Below are 15,857 nucleotides of genomic sequence, written 5' to 3' on the forward strand. Positions count from 1 at the left end.
TCAGAGGGGATGGGATTAGCTGTCTGGGAGGAGGGCAGCACAGAACCAGGAATCCTGTAGGCTATGACTAAGTTTAAACACAGTTCAGTAGGTGCAAGTAAAGTACACTAAAAGTCATTTCTGTTCTTTCACTGCTTCAGTGGCTTCGTTCTTCACAATAGTTCTGCAAAACAGGCAACCTTGGGAAACCTGGGTTAGGTTTTAAGCATAATTTCTAGAATTTTTACATTTCTTAATTTTGAATAGATTTTAAATACCCAAATACTGTGTAGTAGGACAGGAAAAAGCATGGTTTTCTGGTTAAGTTGCATTCTGCAGAAGTTGAATTGACTGAAAAAAGGTGAGTTATTGGTGAGATGCTAGCTTTCTTGCTATGGACTGATCTTTCTTTCGGGATCTTCTTTTGCATAAAATTGCCACAGTGTTAGGTTGTTCATGGTTCTTATTTTTACTTTTATTTCAAGATGTCTAATAAGTGCTCAGCATGTTTCTGTACTCGAGGTTTGATCATACTTAGCCATTTGCTAGCTCTGCCAATGAAAAAACCACAGGGGGTTGGCAAAGCTATTGACAATGCCTTTTTCAGTGTCTGAGCACAGTAATAATAAACTGGGCATTGCCCTTCATTCTGTCTGGTTGGAAAAATCACCTGTGTATTTACATGAAACAACAAACCAGCTGCTGTGGAATTTGAGTCCAACCTACGACCTCGCTTACCTGAAATGCTTCTGATGCTCCTAAAACAGCTGGATAAACACAGTGTAGGTGACAGCTTGAGAGGTTAAAGGAAAGAGGATATTTTGCATATGATGAGACAATCACATAACTTTTTGTTGCAGCTACTGAAACTGATTACATGGAAAAAAGAGTATTTAACTTGTGTTTTGCTTCATTCAGTGAGTTAAAGAGAAAATAATGACAATGTAATACCCTGTGGCCAGCAAGTCCAGGTCACCTTGATAGCTGCTCGGTTCAAGGCAAAAACACAACCGAGGACTGGATAAATTGGGAATTTTTCAGTTATGTGTTTTAAGTGCTGGAAAAAAAGCAGTAATTTATTACATGAGATTTATGCACATTGATGCAGTTCAAGAATTCGACAGAATTGATATTGCCTTCCTAACAAATATTACTGTAACCGTATATTTTGTGATAACAGCTTGGCCTTCACTAAAGTTTCACTTCAGTGCAGCTGATAGCACCTCAAGGACCCTAGCTGAAATGTGGCAGACTAGTAAGAATCCTTGCAGTAGGTAGTTTTTCATTTACCGGCAAAAGTAAACTGCATGAACTGTTAATGGTCAGAAATTATTTTTATTAGGCTGAAACGAAGTGTCAGCAGTCACAAAAGACTTGTTTTAAAACTTTGCACCCCACTAAGTATTTTTATTTTGAACGTAACAGCTGCAGTTTCCTCAAAATCCATTGTTTGACCATAGTGCTGATTCATGATCATAGCATTCACTTCCCATGAAACAAAATAGAGGGCGTTCCCACAAAACCAGTTATAATGTTTGAAAAAATATTCCTTGCAGGTAAGCAGAAATGATTTTGATGGCTCCAAATAAGTGAAAGGAATAACAGAAACCTGCTTGAACACTACAGATACACGGCCATTATTCTGATCGCTCAGCCTGATGCTTTTGCTCATCACTTTGAGTGCATCAATGAGCATAAATAAACCACATTTTTACTGGCATTTCAATTATCAGCCTAGTGAAATGTATCAGAGGTGCCATATTGCTAATGTTTACAGCACAAAGGTATGTTTAAATAGTGAGAAATTCAATTCTTAAGTAGGGTGCCGTCATAGATGTTTGGATTTTTAAATACCAGTGGGACCCTTCTGTTCAAATGGTTTGACCTGTGTTATTTGGAGCAAGCATTTCTGGCTAATAAATCATCATGGAGCTTGTAATTTCTGCTTGAGCTATTTGGGAAAAGACCTATTCTATTTCTGTTTGGGAAAAAAGTCTTTCTGAAAGAAAAATTTCAAGTGATGGAGAATGCTGGGTATATTGTTCTAATAAATCACCATCACTGTTAAAGTATTCTTCTCTTTTAGTCTGCTTTGGCTTCCAGCAACTGCATCTGACAAGGTCTTTTTCTTCTGGATTAAAGATCCATTGTTTATAAGAAGCCTCTTCCTTATACAAGTATCCGGTAGTCTCTGATGACTTCTCTTCCTCAGTGTCTGATGATAAAGCACGCTGATCAGAGCCTCTTTAGTCTTTTATGGGCAGACGTCATTTTCCCAAAGTGGCTAGCTCATTGTGAGCTGCTTCTGGGCTGTTTATTTTTTAATTTTACAGTAAGCTGCACTTAAGTTGGGACAGCACTGTACCAGGTATAGTTGCGGTGCTTAGCATTGATTCACTCTGATCGCTGTATCTCCTCAGTATTCTTGCTATTTGTATAAAACCAGGTTTTGCTCTAGCATTTTTTTAAATTAGTATTATTATTCATTGCCTCTAAATTATATAATTATTCCAGCTTTTTAGGATTTGGGTGAGATTGCCATCTTGAAAGTTGCATCTTTTCCTAAGCATTATCTTGTAATTGGTTATATTAGAATTCAGCTGAGATTATCTTGTGTAACTGATGTAGCCCAGCTCACTGATAAAGATAGTGGCACTGGCTGAAAGCCAGGTCTCTGAGACCACTAAAAACATGCCTCTTAAAAGATTCCACATTTATGTATTTTGTTGCTATCTCTTCTCTGGTTTTCAGTCTTTGTGGCGAAGCTCATTATTTTTTATATAGTGACACGTCATGTTTTAAAGGAAATGTCATGCAGTTGCATGTGTTGTAGACTGTGGTTAGAGTTAACCAGTTACCTTATCAGTTGGTTTTGTAATATATGTATTTTTTAAAAGGTTGTCAAGCTCTACTTTCCATATAACTATATTGACTGTTGTTAATTATGCTGCTATCCTCTAGTCCTGTTTGCATACACTGACATGTCATAAATTATCTTGAAATTGATGTTAATTTGACTGCCTGTAGTTAATTGGGTCATCTGCTACTAAATTTCACATAATGATAAAACAGTAGGGTTTTTCCAGCTCTACAATTTATTCTAAGAAGAAACACTTAGTTCTGAAAAAAAATAATAATTCATTCAAAGAGCTGCCTGTCTGGTCCTGCATATTTAAAAATCTTTCCTTCCAGTGTTTTAGTGTTTCACATAGTACCTAGTGAGTTGTAGTGTAGGAGGCATTTCCTTTTCAGAGCGAAACAGTAATACTTCATTCTGCCTCTTTATGATGCAAAGCAGAAACTCACTATAATCTTCTAGCCTTTTGATGTCATGGTTTAAAATATTTTTATTTTGTCAAGTATCTGACCTATATTGTGTTTATTTTTTATTATTATTTTTATTTTTAATACTTTTTAATCTGAGCAAAAGCTCGGATAGTTTGATGCATACTCATGTTGGAAAGCAGATCTTATATTTCTCAATAATATTTTAAAAAGAATCTGCAATTGTTTTTCAATAGTTTCATAAAATGATGGCCGAGAGTCCGAGTGTGTGATTGTGGGAACCTAAGAGTTGGGGGGGAGGTAAATGCAGAAACAGGAGCTACAGGTTTGAGATAACATAACTAAGGCTATGTTTATGTTAGCAAATGTGGTGGCATGGTTTAAACATCTCTATAGATTAGAGAAATCAGTGCTGAGGACTTGATGCCTATACTATACATGTTTTGGGGTACTTTGAACAAGCTCTAGTTTGGTATTGCAGATGAAATGCCTGTTAGTATTTGGACTGTAGCTTCTGGTTCAGTTTCATCTCAAAGAAATGCCATCGATTTGCTCCAAGGCGGTGCAAACAGAAGCACAGTATGTGAGAGTAGGCTGAAATTCACTTTGAAAGCTGATGTGTGATCTGAACAAAATGTAACCGTAGATAGATTCCAGGCTGATGCTGTTTGGGTTTTACAAGTGAGGCTGCCTGTGTTGGTTGCTCTTCTGTGCAAAATTGGATCAAATTTCCATGCTTACAACTTTCTGTAGTGTTATCTGAATGCAGGCAGTGACCCACATTGCACTAGACCAAGGGTTTCCTAGCATTTGCCAAGGGTCTGCACAGGTTTGTTGGGATTGTTAATCCATACAGAAGGGAAGCTTTCATCTCAGAATAATGGGCAGGATAATGGGCAAAAAGCATTGCATTATCAAATGTACCAAATTAAAATAAATAATTCTGTGCAGTAAAGTCAAGTTCAATTTTTCTGAAAACAAAATTTGGCTTTTATCTTACTGCTAATTCTGCTCCTACATGAGAATAGCTGTGTTGTGTTTTGCAGCACCCACACCAAAACAAATTCTTATGGAAGTTGAGGTACACTATGAATACTTCATGAGATGATTATTTATTTATGATAGTTATGGTTTCATTAAAAATGGCACTACCTGCTGGGCAGCACAGCTATGCTTTTAACAGTTTTTATCAGGTTGTTAAAATTACACAGATAATGAATATTTCAATAGCGAGAAAGAGCAAACCATTTAATGAACTACATTTGTTCAGTACCTCTTGCTACCAAAAATGGCAGTGCCTGTTAATTTCTGTAAATAACCAAAGCTGCGTGTTAAGAAAGGGAATTTAAGGTTGCCCATAGCAATGTCAGTAAGTCAGAAGGGTGATTTTTCTGAAGTAGCAAATTAATGTCTAGAGATAATTTTAGTCCATGCTGGGTGTAAAAAAAATGAATGTTTCCAAAGGAGCAGATCTGAAACGAGGGAAAATGAAGTATATTAATGATTTTTAAATTACTATTTTAATTTACCCCTCCCCTCCAAGTCAATAAAGTGATTAATGTACACTGGTAAAAATGATGGGTTCTAGGTATGAACAGACACTTTTGCTATTCACTGTTTATAATTAGAATTGTGAGTATTATAACATGATTTTTTGTTGGTGAATTAGCTTAGTGTAGTTATAAGAATTTCCACTTGGTGGAGCTTTATGATTGAATTTTTAATACATAAAATTTTAAATATTTGTGATTCACACTTAGCAACTTGTCCACTGTGATGAAACAAAATAATTCTGAGAAAGTGAAATGAAGAGTAAATTTCAGTTCAGTAAATTAGTACTCCTTTTCACTTGATTCTTGGATCAAACAATGATTTTTCATAAGGTGTGACTGTATCACTTAAATTCCTTGATTTGATTAATTTTAATCTTTTGAAATTAGGGTAGCTTAATAGCTATGATCATATGATAATGTGTAGTAGATTTATAAATGTTTGAGTGTACATATTTATATGCATATATATTTTTTAAAAAATCCCAATTTTTTAAAGTATTTTTTAACTAAGGTAGTGTATTAGTAGTGTAAAATAAACTTTTATTCTTACTGTATGGGTTTTTATTAAGTTATGTAGGTTCCTAAATAATTCGGGAAATTACTTTCTCAAAATGCCGTGCCTGAAAAGATGGGAGACTTCTCACTCGGACATTGAGTGGCACAATGTGTTCTGTCATTAGAGAGACTCAAAAGTAGACTGGATGAGGCCATGAGCAACCTGATTTAATGTCAAAATTAGCCCTGCTATGAGCAGAGGGCTGCACCAGGTAACTTCTTTCAATCTAAATTCTTCTGATTCTGTAACGGAAATTTTTAGTTATGGATCATGATGACAGACAGGCACATAGCCCCTAACTTGACAGTTTCGGGTTTCGGTTTGACTGATTTGTAAAGTGGAAGATTTTGGAACAAGTAACATTTTGATAAGATTGTGGAAGAATGGAAAATTCAGTATATAAATAAGGAGAGGGCTCTCTTGAGAGCAATTGATGTGCAATATAATAGAACTGCTTTACCCATCATCAAAATACATCTACATAAGATGTAGCAACATTTCAGCACTAATAGCCGGCAATGAACGTGCTCCTTCACACATTTTTGTAGCCTAGATGAGTATTGCTGTGGGAGACCTCAGTTCCCTCTCCTGTATGTTACACGTAGTTTAAAGAGATTACACCACTAAGGGCTTTCCACTCTGGTCTTTCCGTCAATTTTTCCTGTTTTCTGAGGGATTCTGCTATTCCTCATGTCCCTTATTCAGGCTAGTCTCATTCTCCAGACTTCTGAATTGTTACCTTAATTTTTCCCTGAAATTGACATTTACTTCTCAGTGTTTATTATTATTTATTATTTTTATTATTATTATTATTTTAGTAAGTGATATATTGTCAATTATAAATAGTTATTAAAAGCAAAAACGAAAAGTGGAGGCTCTGTACAGATGTTGTCTTTGTTTTTCTTTGCCTTGTCCATCTCTGAGGTGGGCAAAATTGATGTATATACATCCAAAAATTTAAATTAATTAAAAAAAAACAGCCTGGGGTATTCTAGTCTTAGGCTTTAAAAATTAAGAAATACAATTTCTGAATATTCTTGACTGTAGAATCTGAAGTAATACATGGGGAAAGAAGGAGGAGGGATAATCATAATTAAAAAAATCTGTTTTTAAAATAATAATTTCCAAATATGAGATACAAAATATCAGCTCTAAATGTGGAAATCTACACAGCAAGTAGTGGACCTCCCCAGAATTGGCAGAATGGAAAAATGTCTTGGAGCTTGAGAGGAAACCTGGATGTATGTCTGACAGCAGTTGTCTGAATGCTGCACTGCGATCGAGCACACCAAAACAAAGGAAACCAGGGCACCTCGTGTGGGGCTGAGCTCAGTGCCACGCAGAGGTGGTCTGGCAGCCTTTAGAAGGAAGAGGGTTCGGCTCCCTCCGGCAGAGCAGTCGTGTTGGCGTGCCAGCCTCGCCACGCTCCCTGCACAGCACCACACCGCCTGCTCGGTACCACACCTGAAGCTGCCCACCTTGGTAAAATGCTCCTACTCTGCCTTTGCTCCTGAATCAACTGGAGTGTGATTATTTAATAAGGATGGATTTTAAAAATGTATAGAATGTTCCTAATGAATCTTTAATGTTTTTACTGTTACCCAGCCACCCAACTTTGCCAGACTAGGAAGCAGGAGAAGAAAAAAGCCTAAGTGGAGGAGCTGACAACAGGGATCCTGAGGGAAAACATCTGAGAAGGAAATAGCTTTCCAGGCCAACTTCTGTTTATAAAAAATACGTCTAAAGGAACCTTGAATGTGCATTTATCCAGTGCTAGATATTTCCATAGATAGGCATGTAATGAAGGCAGTTAAAATAATATTAATGTTGTAATTGAAAACCATTGTTAGGGCGATTTGTGGGTGATAGATTGGAGCAGACTGAGGAGTGTTTCCTTCTCTCCTCTCCTCACACCTGCCAACGTGCTTTGGAGATGCGCAACTATCGTTCTTCAAGCACTGTTGACATCGTTGAAGGGTGTGATGTTTTGTTGGCTGCAAAAATAGGGGCCATTTTGTCCTAAATGTCTAATATTTCAGAATTAATTTAAGTTAGTAAGTCCTGTACGAGGGAAAAGTCTAATAGGAATCCATGTATCATACCAACTAGTTGTCCTAGAGCTCTTTTAAAAATGTCTTCAGTTGTTAACTTGCAGAAGGGGAGGAGGGAACTGTGAATAACTGAAGAAAGGTGGTGCTTGTGGGGAGAGCTTTCATCTTACCTGGCTTTTCTTCATGTTTGTGTTGAGCAACTTTTTGCTGTGAAGGTGGAGTGGAATCACTGTGTCCTGGAGCCCCACCTTCTCTGTTGCCCAGAGGATTGGTGCAGCTTGCTTTTCCAGTCAAGATGGGAAAAATAGTTCAGGCAGAGCCCAGGGACCTGGGTGACACCGCCCCCCAGACCTGGAGCCACGATCAGAGAACTGATGGCATGCGGGTTGTCCTGAATATCTTCATACACCATGGGCATCTTGCCTTTCAGGGACAGTGTCTGTGGAGTTACTGTCTCCTGCTGGTTTCCCTGGCTCCGAACTTGTCTGAAATTGGCCTGAAATTGTCTTAGACAGTATTACAGTGGGGTTTGCATCTTTGTAGTTGTTGTGTATAACAGCCTCAAAAACTGCTCAGAGTATCTGTTACAGTAGCATCTAGACTCAGATCCTGGCTTTAATACATAGTGTTTAAATGGGATTGTGGCAGAAGGAGCTCAATAGATGAGATGTGCGGCAAGGAAGGTGTTGTCTGTACTTTCATGCAGGCTTATGAGTCCAGTGCATAATACATTGCAATTTGCACCAGTACTGTCTTTAAACTGAGGTTGTCTTTGCTGAAGAACTGTTGCAGGGAGAGGTGCAGTGGATGGTTTTAGGTGGTTACCTAAGTAATCTGTGGCAGAAGTAAAGCTGAAGCTGAAACCAGGTTAAATAAAAGATTGGCTGACCCATCACAGCTGTGTGAATGTGTGTGTGAGGGATGACTGAATGAAAGACTTCTTTTAATGAAAAAAAAAAAGGGGGGGTCAAGATGGTATTAAAGGTAGGTACATTTGCTTTGAAAATGGTTCATGCGGTGGGAGCACACCTAGGGCGTGTTAGTAGGAATGATTTACAAGGATTAAGCGGAGGTCTGGGAGTAGAGGTAAGAGCATTTGTGTCTGTGAGGACTTGAGAAATGCCAAGCTCTGCTTTTGGCTACCTCATATGTTACATGAGCCACAATTATCAAGTCTACATACAGGTGCACCATTTCCTTAATGCAGAGGTTGTCTTGGTTGTTTACTTTTTATTTTGTTTGTCGTAAATGAATAATTACGAGAGCAAAAACTTAAGAATCTCTTTGCCTTTCAGGTAATGCAGAAAAATTCTTGCATATAAAATGTTTGCCTGGTTTTCATATTTTTTTTCCTGCACAATGGTATCTTGATTATTTATTTATTTATTTACTTCTTTGTCTTGCACAGCTTTTGCTCTGCTCGAGTTCACCATATATATTACTCTTAATTGGCCAGTTGTGGAACAAGTCAGAATCTGGGTTTGTTCCTGAGGTTCTGCTGATTTATTTAATGTGGCTAATGAGCACCTCGGGATTTAATGAAAAAATGGTCCATTGAAAGGTTGGATCTGTTATTAAGAGTTGCAGAAATTAATAGAAACCACATCATAAATCAGCTTTTTTCATGAAATGTTCTGATACTTTGAGCAGCATTTGCTTTCTTCTTGTATTTCAACAGTTCCACTTCTTATCAAAAGCAGAAATTGCAAAAGTGAGCAAAAGTGATTCCAGCTAAATAAGATTTTTCAAACTCAAAAGTGTGTTTGAAAGCTTCAGAATGTAATAAATGCTATAGGTTGCTGGTTCGCATGTAATGTATGTGGAAGACTAACAAATTTAAACACTTCTAATGGTTTATTTTAAGGTGCAACCTATAGAGGGAGATGTGGGAGAAATTATCTGATGCTAATGGTCTATTAAAACCCTTCTATGTATGTGTGAGCTTTACATTTTGAAATTTGTCTAAATCGTTTTTGATTCAGCTATAAATTAGCAGAGAATGCAGTCTAGAAATGTTACTAACACTTTTAAAATGGTTTTCTCTCATTCAATAAATTTTGCTTCTTAATAGTTGACTTGTGTGCTGAGATTTCACTGTCTCTCTGTTGGAGATCTCATAAAATGCCTGAGCCTCTTAGGCTCTATGAATAAATAGTAAAAGAGGACAGAATGATTGAAACCCATCCAGGCTGTCTGTCAGAAGGGCTTGCCTGGTCTTTTCTCATGGGCAATGTATTGCCGTTAGCTGGCAGGGGGGTTGTAGAAGACAGAAGCTGGATGCTGGTGTAGAGGCAGAGCTGGGCAGCCGTGCTGGAGCCAGGGAAAGGTGTTTCATGTGTCACTTCCAGTTGTGATGGTCAGGTGCTTAGCAGGAATGTTTTCCAATATCCAGTGTAGTATTAATGCTTTCTGTAACATTTCTTCAGCATTCAGCAGTGTCAGCTCAAGGCACTGCTAGACCTATGATGTTTTATGTGGTGGTTATATTTGAAACTTAGTCTTTGCGTATTGTTTTTTTTTAATGATAGGTACTATATAAATGGAAGAAAATGGTTAAATGCCTGTATAAAACATCGGTAGTGTTGGGATATAATGACTATCCCATCGACCTTGGTGGGTGCAGACAGGAATGCTTTTGAATATTAACAAATGAAGCACTGTAACATCTCTGTGAGTTCAGGAAGAGGCATTACCTGTTTTATAGGTACAAAAAGACAGATTAGTTTCTTATTTGAGGTTACATAGCCATTCTGTGACAGAATTGGGAATTTTTATCTGCTGATTTGCAGTTCTTGATTTTAGTGAGAGATTGCTTTCTCATTTGATTTTTTTTTATTCCTTTTTCCTGTCATTCATACCCTTCTCACATGCATACAGAACATTGCAAGGCTGTATTGCAGTTGCATAACTGCAATAAACAAATAACATATACCAGCATCTTATAAAAATGAGTAGGTCATTGTATTTTTTAAGTGTCAATTTTAACCTACCCATCTAAAAAGAATAAATTTGTCTCCAAAGGAGAAATAGTTTAGAGATCTCTTTTGTATGCTGCTGCCTTTTTTTTTTTTTCAGCCACAGTAGCTATGCATTAAATAACGAAGGAAGTAGAATATCTCATGTATAAAAGGTAGCATTTCTAACAATGTGAATGAACTAATGCTTACCCAGCAGAACTGCAAGACATTTGGAAACATAGGAAGACGAGTTAATGATGTAGAAATTGTATAGATGCACTGTCTAAAAAACACACTAAATAAGACACATGGCATTGGGTCTTTTCCTTTTTTTTTTTTTCACTGAAATGGAGAGATATTAGTTTGTTTTACAGAGTTTGGGGTATCTGTAAGGTATTTTGTTCACTAGTTACTACTGTAGTGTTTACTTCTCAGAAAGTATCATTAAAGTATTAAACATAATGAAAATCCTTTTTGTACTATTAATGAAGCATTTGGTTGCATGCTTGGGGGTTACCTTTAAGTGCTCCACTAAGCACTGTGTATAATTTGATCTTCGTATGTCATTTTTTGGCTTTAAGTGAGAAGTTGTATAAGGGTAAAGGCAAACCTGAAAGAGCTAGCACTGTTGGTGCTGTAAAAAGCCATATTGTTAACTATATAGAACAGGTTACTTTGATTTAGAATATGTAATGCAAAACTAATGCGAAAACTTAGAATAAAATGTGATGTGCTGTGTCCTTGCTAGTTATGTTTTGCCTCTAGTCAATTTTTAGGCAAACGATCCTTCATTTCTATGGCTTTTAATCTTCAGATGTGAGCAGCAGCAGTTTTTTCACTTCAGCTTTTAGCTGCTATTTAATGAAACATTGATCTGATGTTTTGGTAGAAGAACAAATCTATTACTGTTATTGGTGACTTATTTTCTTGTTTCCCTTTTACATATTTTGGAGAAAACACTGTAATGTATCTCTCAAAGCTCATGCAAGATTGTTTATTATGGTATGAAAATGCAAAAAAGGAAAGTGTGTTTTCTTTAGAATGGAACTGCAGTTTCTCAGATTACAAGGCTGCTCAGCTATGAATGTTTGTTACTTTATTGGTGTGTTCCAGCCTTTGAGTAGCTTAGATTTTCTTTATCCTGTCTAGATTCATTAATCCTATGTAAAAGTGTTTCAAGAATAGTGATCTTCCTGGGACTAGGTGTGTGGGGAGCATGTGTGCATCTCTTGGTAAGAGAAGAGAGATGTTTGTTCGAGGTTTTCTTTTGTTACCAAATTTGGGGAAGATTCATGTCCTCCTGTGACGGATTTTACATGCTCAGGCTGTTAGCCTGGAATGAAATCAGCTCACAGGATGACAAAACACAAGAATATTGTATTACTGAATATTACAGATGCTCAGATGAGGGAGCTATTGGTCTAGAGACATGCTAGTGCCTGAGAAAACTGGAAAAAAATATTCTATTTAGAGACTACTCTGCTTATATGTCATTTTCTGTATTTGTCTGACCTTTTGCTCATTCTTTATTACTAGGGCAATTTACATAAAATAGGATCTATGCCATTTATGAGTTCATGTGCTCCTGCTGCTTATTCTTCCCTTGAAGTTCTAATCCTTTGTGGCATTTCACCCCAAAGCACTTTACAGTAATTGCTAATTGATATAAAAGGATCACTTCATCCACCCTTGACACGTAGCACCTCAGTGGTGAAACTCAGAAGCTGTTTAATGGTGAGCAGTAGGACTACATAGCATTTTAGGACAGGAAGCAAAAAGGCAACCAACCAACAACGGCAACAAAACAAACAAAAAAGCAGATCAACTGTAAATGGATAGGCTATTTACATAGCCAGAAATTAGCTGCAATATCCATTTCAAGATTGGGCTAGGACATCAGGGTTAATATGCCCAGTCTTCAGAAAAGAGACCCATGGTCACAATAAGGGGACAGAATGACTGCCTTACATTTTATTCGGAAACCAGCATCTCCAGCAGTATATTACTCCTGAAATTCAGGATAGTTTCACAAAACTTATGAATTGGATCAGTGGAGATGTGGAGGAAAGTTTTGCTTCTAGAATCACAGTCTGTGTCCTGCTGCTTCCAGCGTGGCTTCAAGATGTAATATAGCTTGGCTGTCTTAGCATGTAAATAGGAACACTGTAGAGTTAGCTGAATGCCTGTTAGGATGGGTTGTTTTGCATGCACTTGGATTGTGAAAAGCAGCTGCAAAAGGGGAATAAGCTGCAGCAAAAACCCTCCAAAAGGCCTCAGACAGTAACGTGCTGTTTCCAAAACACAGCCTTGAAGTATGGTATTCTTCAAGGCTGCACAAGAGGTGCATCTGTCCACTAGGTACAAAGAGGATGATTTTTAATTTATCAAAAGACTGTATAAAAAAGAGAGAGCATAAAACTGGAAAACTAGGAGAAAAGTGCCCCAGCAAGTGCAGCATTGTTGCTAAGACATGGGTTAACACCTGAGGCTTGGGTGTATGCAGCTACCTCAAATAAGCAGGTCGCCGTCTTTCAAGGTGTTCCCAGTAGCTTCCCTCATGGCTGCACGACAAGTTTGATAGTGCATTTGCCCCACTTGTTGGATTCAGTATTGTTTGTGCCTATATTCATGCGTATCCCTGAGTGATTTCATTAATTTGCCGTATAACTATGTAGCAGTCAGAGGCACTTAATTTATTTTACTGATTTATGTCTACCATTAAAAACGAAAGCCCATACAAAGCTTTGAGTGACATGACTGTAATTAAATTTTAAATAACTATAAATTAAAATATAACTGTAAGTTAAAGTTAACTATCAGTTAAAAATAAACTTCACAAGCCAGCAAGCAGTCTTTGCTCTTCAGAGAGAGGTGGCAATTTATCAGCAGACACACTGCAAAAGACAATTGGTTCCCAGATCATGCGTGGAAGCATCGCTCTGCTCTTCCTTGCAGAATGAGTGACTTCGGCAGTGTTTAAAGGTTTGCTGCTACTTTGACAACTGTGGACCAAAAGGATGCCCAAGTTCAGGGTCCTAGGCATATCTGGGATCCCCAGTTCTTAAGTAAGGATGAGTAAGGATGCATTCCAGTAAGTGCAGAAGTGGCAGTTAATTACAAGAAGAAAAGCTTTCTTTCACTTAAGGTAATTGATCTTTATAACGAATATATTCAGTTCTACCAGTAAGCAGCTCCTGCAGGTTCTAGAGCATGTGTCATATACTTGCAGTGTTTATAATGTGGAAGAGCCTTGGCAAAGTCCGGATCATCCTGTAAGCTGTTTCTTATGAATGTGGGAATCTTATCCTATGCTTGGACATAAAGTTAACTTCTGTGAGACTGCTAGAAAAGTTTTAATTTAGAAATACCACATTTCTGTAGCATTTTCTAAAGAAGCTGAAGACCTGTTCATTTTGCATTTCTCAAGGACATAAAAGTGCAAGAAAGACATTTTGACCTGCTCTTTAAATGAAATTTGGTTATTTAGTTATTAGTATACTTCCAAGTTAATTCTGAATTCTTCTATCCAAAATCTAAGAGAATAGTTCTAGAGAGGAAAAAAGTGTATTCGAACAGACATAGTTTCAAGAATGGCCAGGTCTGTGAAGGCAAAATGCGGGCCTGTCCCTATGCTATCTTTTTCAGGGACTTCAGGATTTCTCTGCCTGATTTACCTATTGGAGATGTGCATTGTGGTACTTTTTCTGGTTTGACTTATACAGTACAGTAGGACCTGTGCTCCTGTGTTTGGTGTGCAAGTGCAGTCAGGAGGATGGGACTTGGAGGAAGGAAGAGTCAGTTGGATGGAAGTGGAGAAACCTACCAAGAAAAATCAAGAGACTGCTCTAGTTTAATGAGAAAAGAGCAGAGGAGTAAATGCACTCTGCTATTTATGGCACTTCCACAAACAGCTAAGTTCCTTGTAAAACATCAGGCTACAAAGGCTGAATTTAAGAAGGTTTGTGGGCTAGCCATTTCATGGCTGTTTGTACAGGACTGGGGAGATACTGTTTGCTGATACTAGTAACCTTATCAAATATGCACAAGATCTATTTAGCCATGAGGCTAGCATTGCATAAAATTACTGGGTGTTTAACTGGAATCAAGCTGTTCGGAGCTGGAGCAGAGATGATGGCACATGGGACAGGGTGGTGGGGGCACAAAACAGTGGCAGTTGGGAGTAAGAGTGGTTTTAAGCTAATTTCACTGCCTTGTCCCAGCATAATGCTCTTCTCAGAGCAGTGCCTCTGTGGAATCCACTGTTTGCTTTTCACCCAATATTTAGAAGGTATCTGCCTACTTTGTTCTTTCCAAATAAAGTACTTAATGGTTACCCAGTGATGATGTATAAGTATTTTAAATGGGAAATCTTATGTTTCAGGGATTTTTTTTCCCACTTTAATTTTTAGTAAAGTGGTATAAATCAGATAGTGTCTTTTGCAAAGATCAGTTTTTGACGTGAACAATTTAGTCAGACTATTCAGTATGAAATTAATCTTGAGCAATGTGAAACAGTTTACCCAGTGCTGTCACTTAACAAATAACACTGAACTTTTATTATATTTATGTTGCAGAAATATTTATTCTCTTATTGTTGTTTGTTTGTTTTTAACTTTGTTGGCAGATTGAGTTTCAGGTTACTGTTTGGCCAAAAATCCCACAGGAATGCTGTAGAGTCCATCTAGCATCCAGCCTCCACAGCTTCATAAAATAATATTGTCCAAAAGAAAAGAAATTCAGACTAGAAAGATGGTAATTTGCCAAAGAGCTTGGTAATGGATCTTACTCTTTTAGAAGGTATATCAGTTCGTAGTGTGGCTGAAGGGTCTCACTTGTTGGCATTTTGAAGGCTCACTCAAAATGTTGGAGCTGTCTTAGTTCCTTCTGAGCAGATGGATGTTTCTGAATCATAAAAACGGTTGCTGTGCATTCAGTTTTTACCCAATGGGATAAAACAAGCTTCTCCTATTGATGCAATCCCTACTTATGTAGGGAGTCTGGAAAGGGGGTGAAGGGAGAGCTGAGCATGTTTGACTACAGCAGAGTCTGAGTTGAGACACGTTGACTTGTAGTCTGTAATAATACCTGATGGGCAACTTCCACGTTCTTTGGCAGTGCTGCTACTTTTGCTGTATTTCTTGTTTGAGCTGTACTAAATAACTGAATAAAAAAGGAGGAGTCCTTGCAAGAAATCTTGGCATTTAAAAAACAAACAAAAAAAGTGATGCAATAAACTGATGCTTAGTGTCTTTTATTCTTACAAAAATACTGTTTTTCAGTATTTAACAGCAAGTGTATTGGTGGCTTCATGAGGCTTTTCTCCAAGTTCTTAAATGTATGCAGAATGCATACATATCCTCACTTTCCAATGACTTCAGAAATCATCCAAGTTAAGTAGGAACTTGAAATGCTCCAGACTGAAAATCTTACACATTAGCATTAAATTTTCTGTGTAGTGTTAACTTATCCCATATAT

The sequence above is a fragment of the Anser cygnoides genome, chromosome 5 (assembly GCF_040182565.1).
Source record: "Anser cygnoides isolate HZ-2024a breed goose chromosome 5, Taihu_goose_T2T_genome, whole genome shotgun sequence".
Lineage (NCBI taxonomy): Eukaryota > Metazoa > Chordata > Aves > Anseriformes > Anatidae > Anser > Anser cygnoides.